The sequence below is a fragment of the Perca flavescens genome, chromosome 1, assembly GCF_004354835.1.
Source record: "Perca flavescens isolate YP-PL-M2 chromosome 1, PFLA_1.0, whole genome shotgun sequence".
NCBI classification, from domain to species: domain Eukaryota; kingdom Metazoa; phylum Chordata; class Actinopteri; order Perciformes; family Percidae; genus Perca; species Perca flavescens.
Genome location: NC_041331.1, coordinates 30896004 through 30905545, shown reverse-complemented (window position 1 = coordinate 30905545; position 9542 = coordinate 30896004).

Here is a 9542-nt window from a genome sequence, read left to right as displayed (position 1 = left end):
GCATAACACTTACATGTGCACATTCATACATATGCAAATGCACAAAAGTATGTACTGAATGTGTACACAGAAAGTAAAAACAAAAACTGTCTGAATTTTTCAGGCTGGTGTGTCTTGCATGTTTGCACAAATGTCTTAATGTCAAATGTATTTCATGCTGAGTCTGTCTTTCACCTCTCTGGGGTAACAACTATACTCTTTCAGTCTCCGTCACACGTCCTTCCAGTCCCTCCGGACGACATAATGACAGGAGACCGCTGGCTTAAGAAACTACAGTTGGCTGTCCTCTTCATCTTTTCTCTTTCTGCTTCTTTTTCGTCCCCGTAGGTTTTGATTTTATACTTATTTGTAGGTCATGCATGCATGAAACAAGTACAATTAGTGTTCACTTTAAAGGAAGGTCATCCATCAGGTGGCCTGATCCCATTGTTTTTTTTTCTTTTACATTGTCTTGGAACTGCAACATGCATGGTAATTATATAGTATTTTAAGCCAGAGATCTTCAACAGGGGTTCCAGGACCTCTAGGGGGTCCTCAGAGTTACTGCATGGGGGGGCCACCAAATTATTGTTAATTTTTGAAAGTTTCCAAGAAAATTTAAATATCTTAATATGAATCCAGCATATTATTTGCAAAATTATTAGCAAAGATTGTGCTGTCAGTTAAACGCGTTATTAGGCCTGTCGCGATAGTCAATAAATCAATTAATCGCATAAATATAAAAAAAAATTACCTCGATAATTTCCATTTGCGTGCTTGTTTGTTTTCCTCATCTCTCTCTCTCTCTCTCTCTCTCTCTCTCTCTCTCTCTCTCTCTCTCTCTCTCTCTCTCTCTCTCTCTCTCTACCAAAGAGACTGGATGACCACTCTCGGTTCCTTAGTTCCCACAGCACTTTGCAGTTAAGGCGCTGTCAAAAAAACAAAACAGAACATTAACCAGACACGGAGTGCGGAAAGTGTGTCAGAGGCTCCCAGACGGTGAACTGAGACTCCGTTACCTGCTTGTCGGTCAACGGTTAATAAATAAATCGGTTATTTCATTCATTGTGCTTTCTTTTGGAAGGCTGGCTGCCAAAAATCGCCACTTACTAGCTAATTAATTAGCCTGAGGTAAACGATAGCTATCAGTAAACAGAAGTGTGTGTGTGTGTGTGTGTGTGTGTGTGTGTGTGTGTGTGTGTGTGTGTGTGTGTGTGTGTGTGTGTGTGTGTGCCTATTTGTGTGAACTATTTTGGTACATTCATTTACTCGCCTTGCGGCAGATAGCCACTTGGATATAGATAGATATAATTTATTAATTATATATTATATATATGTTTAATAAATAATTGTTAAATGTAGTACAGAGTCTGTAGTTAATCTCACTAACACTTGACAAATGCTGCAAACATTTGACAGCCAGTACAAATTATCTGGGAGAACATACATGTCACGATACGATATAATCGTGATACTCACAATACAATATTATTGTGACTTTAAACATATTGTAATATCCTGTGATATATTGAAATGTATTACCTTTTTTCCAACAAAATATCTTGATGCTATGCTGTATTGTTTTTTTTTCCCCCACCCCTATTGTACCCTACTTTGTCCTTATCTTACCTTTTTACCATTCTTTTCCTCTTTTCTTTTTCCCGTTAACCAGTACAGGAATCTATATCAAGTTCGCTTGCTGCTTACATTAGAGTAAATGTAATTTGAAATTCACTGTTACATGAACACAATAGCATGCTTTTTCAGATATCAAAATTGAAGCATGAGACATCAAAGTTTTCATGCTGATTCAACATCCTTTAGGGCAAATTCAGTGTCCCTCATTTTCGGTCGGACGTCCTTCCGGTTTCTTTGTGTTGGCATTCTGAACTCCAGGCGATTTATTAGGATAACGGTTCACTGCACGTCAGTGTCACTTTTGGGATGTTTTCATCACCGGGGGGTAAAGGGTTTGTTGTAACGTTACTCCACACCGCTGAGAGACTTGCTTCATGCCTGGGGCTGGCCGCCGAGTATCTCAGGTGCATAGCAGCACCTGTCTTTTCTCTCTTTCTTGCTTCGCTGTTTGTATTCCTTGAAATTGTTGGCAGTTGGAGCAGCATAAAACAGATGACCCAAAAAGGACTTAATCCTAAAATACTTTGATACTTGCTTGGATGTGGGCTGTGTGGTCCTGTTTGTTTTGCGAGGAGAGAGGCAAAAGAGATATTCAAAGCTGCAAGGCTCCTTCAAACAGAAGCCCACACTACCGTTGTCCCAGCAAGCCTCTCTGCTCCTTTTATGCACCCTGTTCAAACATAGTCCCCTGTTATGGCTTATCTGTTCTTTTGCAGGTATTGTTGACTTGTTTGTTGTCATTGCTGTGCTTTTTTTCTCAAAGGGAATAAAAGTAATTGATGGTGAAAGGCCACTAAGTAGTCCCTCACCAGCAGCTAAATGGCTATACCCCTGCTCTCATTTAGATGTTATAATATAAGTTCCCCAGCTCTGAATAACTGCCTGCGTAATGTTTTATCTTTTGGAAATATCTCATAATTTATCATTATCACATCCACTTATATGCAACCAAAAGCACAATGCAATATCACTGCAGCTGTGAGCTAAAAACAAATAAGTAGGCTGCACTGCAGATCCATTCTCCTTAAGATTTTTTCCGCATCTTTCCTCTGATTAATAAAGGTAATTAAATCTGGGAATAAAACACAACCACCGAAGAGGGCTTGGCTTTAATTATTACTGCTGGCACTGCGCAGTCCGAGCACCACAATAAAGTTGGGGAACCTGAAGACTTAATTAGAAGGGGTGCCATATTTACAGGCGCCCACTCGTCCACTGCCACCTGAGATTTGCTTGATTGCAGTTAGATTGGAATAGAAAATGAGAATTGGAGGGGGTCTTTAGTCTCACAATTACTTTCTGGCTTACATTAGGCCAGTGTTGTTATATGAGGGCATATCTTAGTTGCATCCACATCACCCCTGGGCCCTCGAAATTTATAGTCTCAAACAACAAGAAGGAGTACAGTAATTTCCAACCAGCTACACACAGACATGCAAGCCTACACATAATGAGAGGGAGCACTCGGACATTTCACACACCTCGGGGAGATGTCATTTTGAGTTTTTAAAGTGATGAGGAGTTTCTGGATCCACACAGGCATAGTCATACACGCACACACACAAACGAAATGCATACACAAACACATACTAACATGCGCACACAAACATACATTCCTGTTCATCGTGTGTGTGTGTGTGTGTGTGTGTGTGTGATTTCTGTGGCATGTGTGCTTTTTTTATTTAAGCATCTATGCATTCAGTGGTGCACATTCAGAGCACACAATGCAGCTGTGCATGCATATCATTGTGTTTCGCTTGCCTACAGGTGTGTCTGTGTGAATTTCTGAATGTGCCACAGTGTGTCAGAGATTACAGAGATGGTTGCTCTGCAATTCTCTCATCAGCATAATCTTGGTGGTTGTAATCCAAGGTATGATTACACTACAGGACTCTGGTCTAACGTGGGACATGGAGACTTGTTGCTGTAATTTCTGTTCACTTTTTGTTTCCACTCTCTAAAGGAGGGAGACATGCCAAATGCCCACTCACGCACTAATCACACATTGCAGTGTAACCATACAGCATGTGTGCAAACACACAGCGCACACACACATGCCTATTTCTGTACTGTAGCACCTGCCCACATTTCTTTGCATTTCTAACAAATAGTCCTACTAACTTCTCTCCCCTACTGTTAACATCTGAACCCACACTGTGAAGTTGTCAGTAAGAGAATAATATGAACAGGTGGTACATGGTAACAGTCTTTGCCGAAGACATTTTACTGTGAAATCTTTTCTTGACGGCATAAAAATGCTGCTGAACAAAACAACAGGAAGCCTCTGTATTTAGGGTCAAGAGTGTGAAGATTCCATTAATTGAGACATCTAACTCAATGCATATTTTCTTCTCTCTGCTGTTGTGTCTTCAAATAATATGATTCAAGACCACCATAGACCAGTGGTTCCACAACACAGGATGGGAAATCCCCATAGACTGTAAGGAAATCCCTCATGGAGTCAACAGAAAAAAAAAAAGAAATTTTGTCAATGATTGATAGAGAAGAATAAAAAACACTTTGTTCTGCTACACAAAATGAATTACATTAATTGACATTAGCTTTTTCCTTATAGCCAGGGCTTAAAGTACTCCGGCCTGGTGCCGAATTTCCGGCGTATGACTATTTTATAAAAATAAATTAATTAAAAAGTCCACATGGGATTTGTTTTTGATTCGCTGGGTTTAACCAATCACCGTACTTCCACCTACCAATGAAACGAGTTCTAGCCAATCAGATGCAAAGTAGGGCGGTTCTTTGCCGAAAAGCGTGAGTGTGGTGTTGTCTCCGTGGTAACGTGGCTAAAAAACTTGAGGCAAAGTTTATCAAACCTGGAGCATGTAGATACAGCTTTAGTTGAGAAAGGAGTTTAAAACAAATGGCGCTGGGCATGTATAGAAGACAAGAGGAAAAGGGTGGAGACGGGAAGCTGTTTAGCACTTGGTGCCTCAAATTGAGGTAGCCGAGTGCTTGCTTCTGGAGCGTATGTTCAAGGAAGATGCTGTACCACAGCAGCGGTAAGAACGTGCTTGTTACAGAGCTTTGGTCCGTGCACTCTGTCATACGAGTATGTTACCGGCAATGATGGCTACCGCTGCGACTGCGCCTTAACTGACTGACCGTGTTTGTGATTAAAAACAATACGTGTGTGCACGTTCATAGCGGAACTTGACGTGTCGTTCACAATGGCCCAGCCACTGTGTAAAAAGCTATCTGAAGACCAAACTGCCTTGACAAAGCTGTCTGTTTGGACTCAGCATGGCAGTTATTTAAACACACATGGCCTTGTACCAGAGTGTAGATGAAAAGCTAAAAAATGCGACATCTTCCATAAATATACATGAAGCAACTAATCTCAACATGGACAAAATCATTAATGTACTTGTTCGCTTTTTTAATGATGACCTGGCCAAAGTAATGACACAATATCTCACAAGTTTTGTTTCCATAATGACTCACTGTAAGATTTTGGTATTAGTATTATTGCAATATGTTATCTACAGTGACTCTTAATTTAAAATATGGTTGGACGACATAACAATTTCCTTTCCTTTTATTATTGTGTAATGTAAAAAGGACTTTAACTGTTTTGCCAGTCAAATTCCATTTAATCAGTGCATATTGAAACATTACATCTATAAGCAATAAATTATTTAGTAATATTGCGAATAATCATGAGGGAGTGTGCTTCCCGTATCTTTGTACATCTGTTGCATCATTTTTTGACTTATCTCAAGAATCCTTTCAATCATAAAAACTCTTTGTGTATCTGACAGGACAACAAAAAGGATGCATGTTATCTTTAGAATGGCATGAAATGCCGGTCTTAAAATGGTACTGTTGCAAATCGTAGTGGGAATTTCAATGTAACTCTCAACTCTTCCTGTCTGGTTTGCGGACTTTGACATTTCCTTTTTTGAACTACGATTCAAGGCGTCGTTAGCTTGATTGATCGCTCACATCAGACAGGCTGTTTGAGAGTCCAAACTTTAGGCAGAGAAGATTGATCGGCCCGGTGAAGGAAAAAAATGCTACAGAGGCTCTGGAGCTCTGTTGCTGTCCCCCATACTGACAGTCTTGTCGTTCGATGAAGAGCACTCCACAATGCTCAGGGAGTCATTTCTTGAACTTTGAGGCTGTTGTAGTGACTGAGTTTTGAACAAAGTTTGTATGGAATCTTGCTCCACTGAATATATTCAGCTGTGCAAGTAAAGTTCCAAGTTCCTGTTTTCACTATGAATATATTAGCAATTTAAGTGTTTTTTTTCTTAAACTCATCTGAATGTTTGACAAAATCCTAAGCAGCATTTGTTTTACATACGGTAGTTTTACATCAGAACCCATGATTAGGATCACAAGTAAACAGAGACATGGAGCTTTGAAATAATCAAGCCTTTAAGTCTTCTGCAAGCAATACAGTTATGTGAATAAACATTTAAGCAGAGTGTGAACATTTTAATCAAAGTATTTAAACATTAAAAACATTGTTCAGCCTGTGTGTCTGTCCTTGGTGTGACAATATCACAGCATCATGTTCCATTTAACATTATCTTATCTTTAATATCACAATCCAAATCCTATCTATAACGTTATATCCATAACTACTCCTATGGAGCGCAGAGCAAAGTTTTGGTGAGCAGGCACATGGAGCACGGCAATGAGGGACGTCAAATCCATAGAAACGAAAAGGCGTCACTCGTGATTTACAGTAGGGCGCAGATTCAACATCTTAGTTCTGAAAGTAATTAGTTTAAATTGCCTGTGTAGGAAAAAACAATCTTCGATCATCCCTTCAGTCGTTGATATACGGCCAATTGGTACAAGCCTGGAAACCCCCTTTAAAACCACAATTTGTCCTTTTTACAGTTCACTTCATAGGGACTTAATAAAAAAACATGACATGTTGATTAGTCCGTTTTAGAGGTGCTGGTAAACAGAATTTTTGAACCTTTGGACAGAGCCAGCTAGCTGTTTCGCCCTGTTGCTAAGCTAAGCTAACCGGCTGCTGGCTTTAGCTACATTTTTACTGCGCAGGCATGAGAGTGTGATCAATATTCTCATCTAACTAGCCAAGAAAGTGAATAAGTGTATTTCAAACGATTACTTACAGTGGGCATATTAAGCTTTTCTGTATTTTCTGTCATATCTACAATGTTCTAATGTTGGATGTTCATGTTAAATGTGGCCAAAACAAAGTTAGGTAAAACGTTTTTTTTTTTTTTTTTTTTTTTTTTTTAAGCCACTGCTGTGTTAACATTGTCGCATGTATGTAGTTACATGCCAACGGTAGTAAAATGTCATCTTGGCTGCCAGTGTTGATAAATTCTCCCCAATTCTGAGTCCCATTACTCCTGAAACTTTTTCTGTTTATGTAGTATTTGGTTTAAAAACATTTATCTGCCATTTTTGACTGTAGAAAGTGCTGCTATATTCTATTAGTGTCCACTGCTAACTATAGTAGCTACATGGCTAACGGCAGTAAACAATGTCATCTGGGCTTCCGATGTTGTCAAATTCTGCCCAATTCCGGGTCGCATTACTGCTGAAACATGCCCGATTGCTCCAGCTTCAACTAGCTAGTGAAACAAAACTGGAGCGCACTGGAGATTCCAGGAAATACACTGGCTAATCAATAGCCTGGTTGACACTAGACCCTTCTCAGTTGTAACTGAGAGTGGGCCTTTTTATTTAGGGTCTGGGCAAGCTTCATTCACAGATAAAAATAAAATATATATTTCTGTGATCTCATTGCGTTAGGTTAAATGTGCCTCTCACTATCGATATATATTGTTTACGATAATATCGTCATTGTTGTGTTAACGATGTGCAAATTGACATTATCGAGTATTTAAATTACTTAGAAAAAAACACTTCAAAACACTCATTGGAACCAATTGGAACGCTACACATTCACTCATGTCAACAAAGATGGCGGCGCGCGATTGTGCAGCGGCTACTAGCTCTCCTGCCGGTGTATATTTATACAAGTACAGCCACACTGAACTAATAAATACAGGACTACGATACAACACAGCCGTTACGAGAGCCTTCCAGGCGGCTCCTAACATCCCGGAGGACATAACCAGACCGGGCGCTCCAGGTTGTTGTCGGCGCTAACATGCCGAGCTAGCTACCGGCAGGATGAGAAAATAACGTGGCGGAGTGGAGGACTGCATTTTTTTGCACAATGGAGTACCGACCGTAGGATCGTTGTCCAGCACGGCTCACCTGACCTTGAGCCCTGTCGGTAATATACAGGCCATTTTATTTACTGCGAAAACAGCACACTGCCGTCTACATATCCCCCGATGCTAACGTTAGCACAAGTTTGGCTCACTGCTAACCATAGTGAACAAACTGCAGCGTGATCTCCTGGAGGGGATACATATTGTAGCAGGGGACATTAACAAGGCGTCCTTAAAGTCTGTACTCCCCAGCTTTTTTCCAGCATGTAGATTGTGTTACTAGAGGGAAGAACACACTAGACCATGTATACTCTAACATCAAGAAAGCATACAGAACTGCTCCTCTCCCTCACCTGGGCCAGTCAGGTCACATCCAACTATACCTGATCCCAGCATAAATCCCAGTCAGAAGGACTATACAGCCAAGTAGAAGGACTATCAAAACGTGGCCTGACACTGCCCTATCCCAGCTCCAGGACTGCTTCCAATAAGGACATGGTTGTGTGCAATATGTTATAGAACAGAGCCCTTTTGTTTATTGTTATGATTTCATCTTGCTTGTATGCTGCACAATTTACATTACAGCAGAGGTGAACAACTGAATGTGTACTCAGAGTTCAATGTTCCTACACTAGTTCAATTAGTATTAGTATAGTATTAGTATTTTGTCTTTGAATTGTTTTTACTTGAATACTTAAATTTTAAAGAAAATAAATAAGAACTGTTTTCATTCAACATTGTGCCCATTATTATCATCAGTGATGAAGTAACTCAGACTTTTAAAAACACATTTTTAAAGGATATTGTCTAATTGTCAAAATCTGAAAAAATATTGAGATATTATTTTTTGTCCATATCGCCCACCCCTACCTCTCACACTATCAGGTAGTCTCCTGTTTTGGCAAAGAGTAAAAAATACAGTATAAAAATTCTAAGCTGCAGTGATTCAATTTCAATACCACCACATTTAAGAAATTGTATGTGCTATTACTTTGGTCTACATTTGTCCAATTAATATTAATGAATGTGAAAAACTTTCAGCCAAAGCCAGAGGCTAAAGAGCTAAGACTCATCAAGATGTAAAATCCAGAGCTCCCTTGGTGAGAGTTACTTCAGCATTTACTGTATCTTTTACTTAAAAAATTCAGCATTTAAGGTATGCTCTGTCAATCCCTTGGGGAGATAGTACTGGGCAAACTACTTTCTGAAACAGCTCTCAAACAAAAATGCTGAAATTAGTAAGTTTCCAAACAGCTTTTACATACAGTACTGCCTTAGAGTACAGAAAGTAAATTGTGCACCCTGCAAATGTACCTTAATGTGTGTATGCAATGTTAGCTTTAGGCCAAGTACCTTCCTCTCACTGAGCCCTGCTGCCTTTCAGGTGTGAAGAGAAGTAGATAACTAAGATTCAGGCACAGCGTGTTTTTTGAAAAACACCACACTTAGGAAAATGTTTTAGAATTTATACTTTACAGGTCAAGAGTGTTAATCTATGATTTATTTATAACAAAGGAAACTATACAGTATACTTACACTTACAGACATTTGGCCTTTTATTTAGCAATTGCTGTGTTTGCAGCAGTGGCGGATGCAGAACGTGACAGATGGGTGGGCCTGGATTAAGTTGAGGTGGGCCTGAATCTAGGGTGTCCCGAAATCAAAGCAGTTTTATTTTAGTTAGTTTTGCAAATAGACATTACAGTATTAGTTATCATTTTTTTTGTAATGCCTTGTTTT